Here is a 13870-nt window from a genome sequence, read left to right on the forward strand (position 1 = left end):
GCTTTGTGATCTCAACAAATGCTATTTCCTTTGTAGGATACTGTTTACAATTTTTGGTAAAAGGAAAAATATAAAGCAATCTTGTATATAACCAGCGATGAAATGATGTAATTTTACTACCATTTTCATGTATAATGATACGAAATTTTGTATGAAACAAGCACTTACACGGCCGTTTGAGCGTCGAAAGTTTAATAAAGGAAAAACATGCGTGATATGTATTAAAGCGATAACTTTTAATATTTTACATAAACTTGTATATTTTTTTGGATTGTTAAATTTAACGAGGCTCGTTTAATAAATATAAAAGTCGAAGGTTTAATGACGTGTGCAGTTTAATGAGCGGATTCGAAAGAGACAGTTTTTTTCGAGTTCCGTAGCCAGTGATAAAACGGAGCGTAATTACTGAGGTACCGTTGCCTGTCCATCACTAAGCTGTATCTCATAAACGGTGATAGCTATAGAGTTGAAAAATTGAGACTTTTTCTGTCGTCACTTTAATTAGCAATGAACATCAGGGTTAAGCAATGGTTGTCCTCATAATTTGTCATCTTCACACACTCAATTCATATATTATATCACCAATTTGTCTATCTTTCGCCTGTTTATACAGAACTCCCACTTCACTTAACTGGTTCTATTTGCGATTTTCGTGATTCAGTTCTGTATAGAATCTAGGATTAACAAAAAATCCTTGATTCACGTTAACAGGGAAATATGTACCTACCGTGTAACCAATTAGAGACTCCCTGTTCTAGCTTTCATTTGTTCCAAGAATATCTGAGGAGTAGGTTTATTTTAAGTGCATGTTTACTCTGCACACCAAGTGAATAGACGTTCTCAATTAAAATATCTGTTACTTGGTTTTTGTTACAGTTCGCGGTGTTTCAGAATTAAAATGGAACAAAGTATTCCAAAAAGCTGTGTAAATTATTGTGTACTATTTCTCTACGTTGTGTTACTTTAAATTGTTTTTCTTTTAATTGCATCTTAAACGCTCACTGTTTAAGTGAGCGTTGTGTGTTATGAATTAGATGCTATTGACAAAAAAAACTAACCGATGGACTTAGCCACAAATGGCTACATGAAAAGTAGAAACATAAAGATGGCTACCCTCCATAATACTCATATTTCATGTATTTGTTTGATCCAAGATAGTAGTCGCGTTAAGCTTTGAGTGCCTAAGATTTTAAAGTCAGCTTTCATACTTAGAAGAGATAACAATTAGAATAAAATAAAAGCGCTCAAGTCTGAGATGAATTGGTTGAAATTTTATAACTATTATTTTTATATTATTATAAAGTGTTAGTATAGGTACAATCGGTGAATATTTCAACATTTTCAGCTTTATGATGGCTAGCTATGAGGTAACGATTCACGAGATACAGACGGCCAACAGAAAGACAGACAGCGGAGTCTTCTATAGGGTTCCATTTTTGTTCTCTAGGTACGATATCCTAAAAATGAATGTAAATGGTAAGTTTAAAAAGAAAATTTAATTCTTTTGATTGTGGTGTCTGGCCTATTGCCAGACACAATGTTACTAAGGCACCTATTGGTCGCGCAATTCTCTTTTGATATTTCGTAGGCTTAAATTAAAGCTGGTTTGGATCGCTTTTTTATTAATTAGCTAAAAGTATTCTTAATGTTTTTTTCTTTTATGGAGAAAAGGCCGGTCATTTAATTAAAATTCTGTTTAAATTCGATGAGGTTTTTGTTAAATTTCATGCTGTCCTTGTCCTTTAAAGAAAAAAAGGAGCGACGGATAGAGTTTTACAACTTATTAAACTTAGATCGCTTATCTAGTGTTTAAAACTTTTCTGCTGTTTCTGCTTCTGTTTTTCTGTAAGGACTGATTATATTATGCATCAATATTTTATTTGTGGGTTATACACAAAAACATATATGTATTTCATTTGTAGGTTAAGTAAAAAGAATATACATACAATGAAACCAATGTACAATTTATTAATCCGACCTACTGTTCTGATTTCCAAACCAATAAATTTATCGAAATAATAAAGAAAACATTTTGATTACCATTCATTATTTATTAAAGAGGTTTTCATTCACCATGTATGGATTAACTGATCCCCACATCAAAATGTAAATGATTTTAGATTACTGAATCAGAAAGCGTCATGAATACCATGTTTCGCAAATATTTTATGAACACTCAAAATTGTATGAATTCGGCCCATGAATTTGACAAGCTATTTTTGTTGTATAAGAGACACATTGCTCTACATGGTGTATTGCGCTGTCACACTTCCACATCTACGATAATAGTACTTACAACATAAAAGAAAGAAACCCTTAAATCAAAAACTTTCATAAAAAAATATTTGAAATAAACACCACCCACCCATTTAAATGAAAAATGTCTCGACCAGTTTTATCAACCATTCAGACTTAATTCACCGTTAATACAAAACTAAATTGAAATTATTCAATTCGTTCCGGAGCAATGATGACTCAGGGAGAAAAACACATGAAACTTTTTTTGCGTTAGGGGTTATAAAACACTGATGGTAATCGCGCAAGACTATTAGAAATTCTATTTGTCTTTATTACACTGCTGCTTGTATTGGTCAAATGTATTTAGCTGACAAGTCAAAGTCACGTGACCAATCGAAAACCGGTGTCTATCAAAACAGGTTCCAATGTCCATTATAATTAGATACTTAAATTCTTTTTTTGCGACAGCGCTAATGCTTTCTCATGTCCATCCCTAAATATAAATACGGCGTCTAAATTTCTATTTTCCTTAAAATTTTCCGAAGGCCTCTTGTAAACGGCATTTTACATTGAAATTTAATAATGCGACGCTGGCCGCTGTCTGCCTTTGAAACAGGACGGTGTTTTATGCACCTATTATGGGTATATATGTAGGTATATATATTTACATATGCTATGAATTCGCTAACGTGCGATGTTTGAACAGAGCAAACTAGTGTTCGGCGACCGTTAATATTAACTGGAACTAGTTCACTGTGAATACCTGGATACTGTCAAAAATGAGAATTGTTTTAGTTGCTGCAAAATGTTGATAGAGGATCGGTTGACTATGTTTCATCTAAACGGTGACGTCAAACTCAAATGTTTTTAGTAGGTACGTAACTATTTTTTCTGAAATTTTTAGTTTAGTACAAAATTAATATTTTACTTTTAGAATAAGAATAAAATTGATATTTTAATTTAGTAAAGTATAACATTTGACTATCATTCGTTTTGAACTAGTTTTGAGTTGAAATCAAATTAAAGCATTTTCTTAAAACTAGATTTTCGCAAACACTGTATCTGTACAACTTTGAAATAAGTAAAGTACTTACCTAAGTTTTCATTACGATTTTAAGTAGGTAAATATATTTCTAACAAAAGTAGAAAGAAGGCTTTGTGCAAAGACTTGACTAAAAACTTTTAGAGACCTCATCTATATTTTCTTACATATCTATTACACAAAGTCTCTTGCAATTAAGACTTTAAGTGCCCAAAATAAATCTTCAGATTTTCTTTTCTTAAATTAGCATTGAAAGAGCTTAAACTCATAATTTTCTCGAGAAAGAGCTCACAATTTATATGAATGTTTTAGAAAAGTCATAGTTTTGTGTAAATTACTGAAATTTAATGGTCCTTGTTTATTACAAAACAGGTCTTCGTTACTGAACGAATTTAGAATTTTATTCAACCTGTATGTATTAAAAAAACCTGCCCGATCAATTAAGGGCCTATAAAGTAGGGTAATTAAATACTGGTGATTACATATCGGGAAAGAACAAAAGAATTTACCCCAATTAATTTTATATAATATTATAGAAATTACCTAAGGCATCACTGAAAACTATAAATCAAAACAATTACGTAGTTATCTAAAATTGAGTTTTGTTAGTTTAAGGAAATTTCATCGATATTCACGGTATTATTTGTCGTTAATGCTTCACCAAATAAATATATTTTGATTTATATCAAGATCTAGTTATTTTCCAATATCTTTTTAGCACTTCTGGCAAGTCAATATGTCATTTCCTCACGAAATTTTCCCTCACCATTTTTAGCAAGTGATAATTACTTTTCCTTGAGTACATACGGGAATTTGACAGGACTTACTGTTATAAATCTGAAGTTCTAAGCCACAAGCAGATAGAGGAGGGCTATTCTGATAAGTGGAAACTTAGTCAACTGGCACAATTATAATCCGCGGTTGCGTGTACAATTAAACAGTTCGCTGACACCGTAATCCTTGGGGTTATGTGTGGGTAGTTTGAAGTTACACTCATAAATTACGAGTTTGTAATGGACTCGATTTACGAGCTTATTATGGCGTTTATCATCGCTTTAAACTTTTGAGCCGCTGCCCGAATGTAGCCTAGTAAATGTCACGCGGCATTTTAATGGTGAGAGTACATGTGGTTGACGGTTTTATCCGCCATGTTGGATGTGTCCATGTGAGGTATCGATACGACTGGATATTGTTAATAATCGATTAGAGCTTTTGTTGGTGACGTTGTTGTTTTCTATTTAGCTTTCAATTGGAAACAACCACCCCAAACTTAACATACCAGTAAATGTGATAATACACAAGGAACAAATCGTTTTTTTTGACAGCGATATCGATTTTACTCATCAGAAAATTGCCATTATAAGTTGATCTATAAGGCCTTTACTTAGGTGATATAATCTTTTGACAACTAATCACAGTTGATTTTTGATAAGGTAGGACTTTTCAGTGTTACCTACTACAAATAGCTTACAACAAAGGGGGTTAGATTAGGTAGCAAAGAAAAAGGTCCAAAGCTTAAATTATTTCTGATTATTTTTAACTTTTCATAATTCTCATATTAAAACCTACGCGGCAAAAAGCCAATTTCCATTTAAATGGACTAAAATATTAGTTGTTATTGATACGTGGAAATTAACACGTGTATGGCTATCACAAATATTTGTGGACATCACTTTCGGTGAATTTCGAAAAATATCTAATTACGAATTTCCCAGAAACTTTAATGATTCGAGCTATTTGTCATGATGGTTAACGGGTTTACTAATGTTACTGGAAATTGGTTTAATTTAAATAGTGATATATAATTGAAGAGTTTAAATTTACATACGTAGCTGCTGTTCCAAAAAGTAAAAACTTAAGTCTTGAAAAAAAAGACGAATTTTATCTTTATTTATTTATTAATTAAATAGTTTACATTAATATTTTCTTTTGCATAAAACCCCACAAAACTGTTTGCATAGTTTGTCTGTGGGCTTGATGACTAAAACTAATTAGTCATCATGTCACTTAGCGCAACGTGGTTTTGGCGTGGTGCCCCCAACCACTCAACTATTCGTGCAGTCTTTCGTCGATCTTCAAAGATTTTTACCTGAAGGATTACCACATACTTTCCAAATACTTTCATCACTGTTCAACAGATATCGGTTTTATCAAGACACTCAAACTTTCAAAGTGACGATAAGTGCGTCTCGCACTATGTATTATATCCGACCGATCCATCAACACTACAGCTCTATATTTTTACAACTTTTACACACTCATAAATATAACGTGTCCCATTAGTTGAACTATAAAACGATCCCGCAAATATTTACTTTTACGGCCCGCAGTATAAAAGTCAATCATAGCTATTTATCTCTAGGCCTTTTATAGTGAGTAAAATTCTACGTACATAGTGGGGTTAGTAACAACATCGATAAACGTCTTGTATACAAATGGGGCAATGAACGGTAAAGAGAGACTTTCAAAGGGTGTTGTGTGTAGACTCTCCCACTCGTGTTGTGTTACGTCACAGCTTATCGCTTCTGCTTTAGAATTTAAAATCGGGAGTAAAAAAATTCAGTCAAGAATAATAAATACTTATAATTTAAATACAATGTTTGATTATGATTGGAATTACTGTACCATTTCGAAAATGATTTGTAGTAGAGAGATATTAAGAACGATAACATCGTTTTCAGTGTGTTAACCTTTTCGTAAATGTCACCTTGTGTGATTGAATCGATTTGGCCGAAGCTCATTGTTTTATTTCACCTTTCGTACGAGAATTAATTGAAGACCTTTATCTGAGTCTTAGGGCTGTTATCTAAAATTGTAGAATATATAGGAAGGAAGAATCTCAGACTATTTTTAGGTAGAGACAATTAAAACATGCGTTCGAGATATAAATTTTCGCAAGATAACTACAGCTCCTTATCGTATTAAAATCTGACATGAGCCTAGCCTAGAATACATACTACTTCTTCAGACACATTTAGGCACAAAAATAACACAATTTAAATAATTATCCTTCGTCTGATGCTTGGTCAAAGAGAATTATTCTCAGCGCAAACAACGCAGGCATTCGGTGCCCGACTCTAATTAGGTCCAAATATTTAGAGTATCTCTGAAATGGTTATAAAATACGGAAGGTAAACCCTGTTATGGTTTGGTCTTGTAACTTAGTGGGTAAGTTATAAGAACGAAAGGAATATTGTTTTTTAACAATGGACTTAAATAGGATTGTTATACATCGTGTTTAGTCTGAGTCTGGGTGTCTTTGTGCACATGATTTGTATGTTTGTGAAACCTCTCACGACACAAGGACTCACTAAATTCCTTACTACGGGAGTCCTTTTTTCTTTTTTTTAAAGAGAATCGTTAATTTTAGAATTCGTTTCTATAATAACATTAAGCAACAAAAGTCGCTGGTTCTATACCTTAATATTGAATGACTAGACTAGGGTTAGACTTCGCTATCTTTGTGCTATTAATAGGCAATTAAAAGTTTATCTCTAAATTCATTCGTGAATGACACAAATTTTTGTTCCGCATGGGGATCGAACACGCAACACGTCGAGCACCGTGTCTTTAGCGTGCTACTTATACCACTCAGCTACCAGTACAAAAAACTCTTCATAACACTATTTCAAAACACAAATAATCAAACACTGCTCTAAATATCGTCGAAGATTAAATAATAACGGCCCATTTACCTTGCACTAAGCCGGTCTCGATTCAGACCCGTAATAGCTCAGACCTAAAGATATTAATAGCGTCTCCAATAGACGGTGTTCGAGACCCAAATTCTGAATATACCACAGCTTGCGAATATTGAGAACAATACAAGATTTGATTCAAATTTGGAACTTGTACTATGAGGTCTAAGAACTAAACTTTCGTTGTTGTGCAAGTGAGAAAGCGCTCTACATTGAATATATCTCCATCTCGCTTTCGCATTTGCAATAGTGTTGCTTTAAAAGCTTATTGCGCGCATACAGGTGCACGAGTAAAATGTAATTTACGGCAAAATAAAGGAATAGTGATATGAATGAATAATTAATGATAATTATGAATAAGCAATAAATGACGTTTTGAATTTTAATATTGTTGTTTCGGGTAAATCTAATTAAATATTGCGTTTCATTTAACAGCTCGGTTAATATTTAATTAATAATGAAAACATGGATATTATAATTAATGCTAAATGATTGTTTAATTGGTAAATATTTGAAAATAATAATGTAATTTACATAAGTTATGTTTTGGATAACCTATTTTTGTTTTTAACACAGCTTCAGTATAAGGTGACAAGTAACTTTCATCCCTAATTAAAATAATCTCTAAAAAAAGTAAAAGTCCGTCCTCGAATACGATTTTTCTTCTTTAATTCCTTTTAGAAATGAGTAAAATCTGTCCAAGTCATGGTAACTGTTAAGCACGGTCATAAAATAGCTGGGAAGGGGAAAATTATTTCTAGCCCATGAACAGAACTCGTTTTTCAAATCTCATGCGCAATTAACCGATTTATTATTAATAGGTACAAAGTCTTCATAATACTACTCTGATTATGGAATCCGTTTTCCGTCAAGTAATAACAGAACAAAATATAATATCACTAAACAACCCCGAACCACAATAGTCATATCTATCGACATAAATAAACACGTACACAATACATCTATTGTTAACTATTATAGTAAAATACTTTAAGGGTTCGCGTAGTACCTACGCGTTCCGAACCCTCACAAACGCTAATAGACCTTGCCTATACTAAATTATACCTATCTACTACATTTTCCCTGTGGGATATTTTCCTTCAAGCGCAACACAAAATTCTTTTACAAAAGGTTTATTTAATTCCTTTAGGAACGAAGCCGCGGGCGTCACCAACTTGCTTATAATTACATAAAAGCGGCAACATCGCACTGCAAGCGTGCGAGTGCCGTAAACGCCTGTAGTTTTGCAGTGAGGTTTGTTGCTTTCTTGCCTCAAGTAAATATCACACTAACGTTCCGGCCAGGCGTTGTGTTTGCAGCGCTATGAATTTAATAGCGAAACAGAACAACCATCAAATTAATTTCTCCGTGCAGACGGCCCGCTCTTCTATTCAAGAGAACACCGCTAAGAACTAAAACGTTATAAACGAGTTTTAAATTTCCTAAAACATTTTGTTACGCTGTCTTAAATGCTCATGAATGTACAGTGTTGTTCGCTCCGAATAAACAAACAACAATTATAATATAATGTTCATGATGTTTTTATTTGCAGCGAGTGTACGTAAATATTGTGGAAAGTTTCATTAAAGCTAACATATTACCATCATAATTCTGCCTTAGTAATAAATCTCGTAAGTACTTGTGTTATAAAAGCAGCGTGCTTATAAAACCGGTAATGCTCTTTAAGAAAATTTCAAGCGAACTCGACTTACCTATATTGGTTTTAGTCGAAACGAATGGAATCTATCTGAGGAACTATTAGACGTGAAGCTACTAGTAAGTTCGTTAGCTTTCGATCAATAGACAAACATTGAAGCTTCGTTCTGATGCTATGTTTGCGCGGCTCTCGTGCTCGGAGGAATCCGTACAGATTGTCGGCGCATACCGATTTCTAAAATATGCAAGACTTGTGCCGTTCCGTTGTAGGTGCTGGTCCCGTGTCGATAACTTGAGCTTTGACCACAATGGCATACCTCGCTTTAGATATTCAATCGCTTTAGTACTATCTACTTGATGTTTGTATTCGACAGAGTAAACTGTTACAGGATTCATACAACAAACTTATGATCGAGAATTTTTAATATAAATTGTTCGTTGTTAAAGCATCTTTGTTCGATTTTAAACGCAGAACAACTCACGGCTCATTACTAGTTGATGAATCAATGTAACTCATTGTAGGCAATCGTCTTCTATTAACAATAGAACAACGTCAAATAAACATAAGTACTTATGTACTCGGGAAATGCTAAGATTCTCCATTCTGATAATTAATCACCTTCCTTTTTAAAGCTTATTCTACAAAACGCTTCCAGGCTTGTAATCTCAGTCAAAGGATTTAGGGAAAACACACGTTAATTTTTTAATTTACGACAAGAACATCAGTTGGAAAGTGGAGCTGTTATCGGTAGGTATGTATACCAATATTGTAATTTCTGTTTTCAACATCTTTTCCAATCAATTAGGTAGCTTTCGTTTATAAGCTTCTGTGAAATGAAATTCGTTGTAGCAGAGAAAACGTATTAATCCTTATTTGACCTAGTTTATGATTTTGAAGTTCCATTTATTTGTGGGCTGTATTCAATAAGAATAAGTGTTAAAAATAAAGCTTTGAATGTTTTTCTTCAGATATTTTAAATAGAAAAAATTCTTGATTAATCTCTAATAGTAAGATTGGTTCAGTAACATAATTCTCGAGAAATACAGACCACATTCCCAAAAATACTTTGCCGTAGAACGTATAACGTTATTAGGAACAGAATTGACTTACTTTGATGACGATGCGTATCGGAAAAATATATTCGACCTCCATAACGTAACATCTGCATAGATTTCGTCAATCAAATCAAATCGTCCAAATCTGATACGGCCATCTGCAGTTTTGTATTTCTTTTTATCTTTGGTGGCAAATATTCCGTACCCCGTCGTTTACCATGCCTAGGTAAATAAACTAGGCAATGATATACTCATTAAATTCAACGAAACCACAATGAGATGAAGCACTAAATTTAAACAAGACTCTTGTTATATATATTATTTTCGAGGCCTAGCAACAGTAGGAATAGAGGGCTATGGTTAACGAAGCCACATAAGTTTTAAGTGGCCTCCGGGGCCCTAAGTTCCCGCCGTCCGTTTATCCTCCGCAACAAAGTTATTTGTTAGAATGTCTACCTAAAACGTTGTTGATGCTTACTCAAGTTTAGTTGTGCGAGAATCTTGTACTGGGTGAGTGCTTGGAAAAATCAAAACAACGTCACGGTTACGAGTTCCGTCAGTGATTTTTTCTAATCATTCTCAAGTTCACGTAACGTAAATAAGAATCTAAATTTATAACAAGGTTGAAAATATTAGTCGTTATTATTTTTTTGTCTGTGATAAGTATTCAAAGCATATTGTCAATGCGTATAAAAATAATTTGGAAGCTTTGCCGATTTTCCTTATTTTCTGAAAAATTTCTATGTCAGACATTGACTCTGCAGAACCTATAGAAATGAAGTAAGAGGTAACTCATACGAAGTAACAAAAACTTTATTTTTAAATATTTCTACTTCCATAAACAATTCACGCACGTAGCTACAATATTGAAACAGTATAATTTTTGCGTATGGCATAATTCTGATCGCTGTTTTAATGTTAGACATCACGCATATATCTGCAGACAGCCATTTATGTATCTCAGGAGACAACCTGAACAAAACTCCTTGAATATACACAAAACATCTGTTTGTTAGTCTTATAACAAATTGTATACGTTTCATTTGTTACATACAAAAATAGCAGAGTTTAAAGTGAGCCTCGCACCAAATATAAATGTGTGGTCTACCGCAAAGGTTGCGTGTATTACGAAAATGTCTGAAGCGGGTACATACCTCATTAATTATATGCGTACTTAACGCTGGGATGGTCCGCATTTTTATGAATGTCATTATTGTTATTGACATGAAGAGTCCAGGTGATCTTTATTCAATCTGTGTTTTTAGAACTTCAAAGAGGAGGCATTTCTTAATTGTTTAGTTCGTCAGACAGATTACCAAAAAATATTGGATACGTAGCGTTCATTTTATCTCGTAAAAAAAATAAAGGGAATACAGTGATTTAAAATCTCGTGTGACGTCACTTAGTAACACCAGCCGCGTACGCTTTTTAAAGGTAGATAGACAGAACAAAGATGACTGTCAAAAGTGTTTCTTTTTCCTAAAACTACTGTTTGTTTTTAACTACATTGCTGTCTCAAAACACATGTCTAATAAATAAGTATGAATATAACAAACAATGTAAAGCTCTTTCTAAACACGTTCAACTAATATCCGAAGAGAATCGACTTCAATATGACTTTGAAATGTATTTACACAGTTTGTTACTTACGTACATACTTGTAAACTGTATTGAATTCTGAAACTAGTTTCAGCTCAGTTCCAAGACCTACCTGTTAGCTTGTAAGCCACCGAAACTATAGTTTTATAGGCTGTTATAATAGGAGATCTGATCACATGTTCTTTAGGTCCGTCATAAATAATGGATAACACAATCGACCCGAACTTTTTCTCTTGTCCAGCAAAAATAATTTATTCGAATTAAATTAAAAATTACCACTGAATGGTCAGAAAACCGACGTCAGCAGCGTAGCAGACCCAGGTGGAGATGGCGGGATAGCCTGGATTTGTTCTTGCTGAACTTTTTATTCACAACTCATGAGAGAGACTAGTGACAGTAGAGTTGGGAGGTCTTTGCTTAGCAGGGGGACATTTCCAGCTGGAAATTATACATGTTTTTATTTCTTAAAAACAATAAAACCACTGTACTAATTGAGAAACTGTCGCAGTCACGGCAAAATGGAACTTGAGACACAAAACTGTTTAAGGGTCAATTTTAAAACATAAATTATTTTATTTTCAATTAATTTTTTTTTTTGTTTTTTCTTTTTGTCGATGGATGGGTGCACTAGTAGTAAAAGTACCTATCAGGCGCTATTATCTTCAACGGATGCCTCGACATTAAAAATTGAACCTCAAACAGTTACTACAAAAAGTGACGTTTGTGAATACTATTACAGCCGATTATAATAAATATGTAGATATACCTATAACCTTCCCTCAATTAATTTATTTCTTAGTAAGCGTATATTATAAATGAAGGCGGAACGAAATATCAGTTCCAATCTAGCACCAATAATTGCTTACAGTTTGAATCAATTTATTAATGTACCATTCAGCGTATTTGCCTTTATTAATGTGCCCGGGTACAATAGTAGGTAGTTGGGACGATAAAGACGATTCATTCTTCATTATTTCTTGTTTTCCAAGTATTAGTTATTTTACAATCTTTTTTTATGAAGATGAAGAAAGTTTTGCTGTCGCTGCCGGCTCGTCTTTCTGTCCGTCTGTCATCAGGCTGTATCTAAAGAATCGTAATAACTTGACAGTTGAAATTTTGACGGATGATATACTTATTTCTATTGTCGCTGTAAAATTGAGGTGAAATAACTTCTAGTACGATCGCAATTTGATGGGTCACTCTTAAGTCTCAGTTCTTTATTCCTCAGTGTCGTAAGTCCGACTCTACTTAATTATGTTCCTGTTTTTTTTTTCAATTAAATCTTTTGTTCTTTGCTCGTAAACGTGCCTGACTTTTAAGTTACCAGTTACCAAGCTATTGGTAACTTACAAAAAAGTAAATTTTAATATGTAAGACTGTCAGTTATTTTTACTGTCTGATGTACAAAATGTGGAAAAATAGTTTTCCCACCCACTATTATAATTATTGTTTGTATTCCATCTAACAGTGTCATGGGTGGTGACAAAAATCTATTAGAATGGAGAATATAGGACGACCTTTATCGTTTGTTGTTATTTCCTACCCTTGTCAAGATTACGACGTCCAAACATTATAAATGGTAAAATGGTTATAGTGTACACGAATTGATTTATAATTATAAAATAAATCGTTTAGAAATCTAAAAGATTTATAAAAAATTGAATTTTATTTATTCAAAAATCATTTTTATAGTGTTTGACAAATATACAATATTTTTTATTAAAAAATAAAAAATACCCTGCTTATTTATAAAAAGAACGAAATGAAATTTAAAAATACTCAAAGGAGGTATTTACTTATATTTATATTTCGAACAGATCAATCGAAAAAGTTTAATTCGTCAAAGTGGACAGGCGCTCAGAAATTAAAGAAAATATTAAATAAAAAGCGAAAAATTCTCGCTTTTTCGGTGGAAAACGAACAATTTGATTCGAAATTGAAAAGGGGACGTTTATGGAATTACGCCGATGTCTATCTGTCCGTCACAGACCGCGTATCTTCGGGATTGTTTGACACAGAAAGTTAAAAGTCGGCATAGTTGTTAACCATTCAGCCGGCGCTAACTTTGTTTTATGAATCAAAGATATCGATTTTTGGGCTTTGAAATAATTTATCGCAGCGTTTATGAGTAGCCTACTTTAATTGAAATATCTTTGATTTTTGCAAACGAATCCTAATTTAATGAAAATCAACTAATATCATCATCTACTGTGATTTATGCAGTCAAAGCTCATGTACTACTTCAACATAATTTTGTAAACATGAATACTGAATGTGTAAAACAACTTTAATGCCAAAAAACAGCATTTACTTTTATCCTGACACGTGACGTTACTTTAATATGTCCACCCCTTTTGTAACACGCTGTATACACGGCTTTAATTAATTTTAATCAAGCCGTGGCAAAATAATGAACCCCCAAAAATCCGTAATGCACTGTGTTAAGTGAAAGCATTGGCAGTCCTATTAATTATACGGCATACACGTTACCACTGCGTACTTTCAGAATTAATCTGTACCAATTTTCCAGTCTATTATTATATACCAAACAATTGACAATAGTTTGGTATGAGAATAAAAA

Source organism: Trichoplusia ni, chromosome 8 (genome assembly GCF_003590095.1).
Source record: "Trichoplusia ni isolate ovarian cell line Hi5 chromosome 8, tn1, whole genome shotgun sequence".
Taxonomy (NCBI): domain Eukaryota; kingdom Metazoa; phylum Arthropoda; class Insecta; order Lepidoptera; family Noctuidae; genus Trichoplusia; species Trichoplusia ni.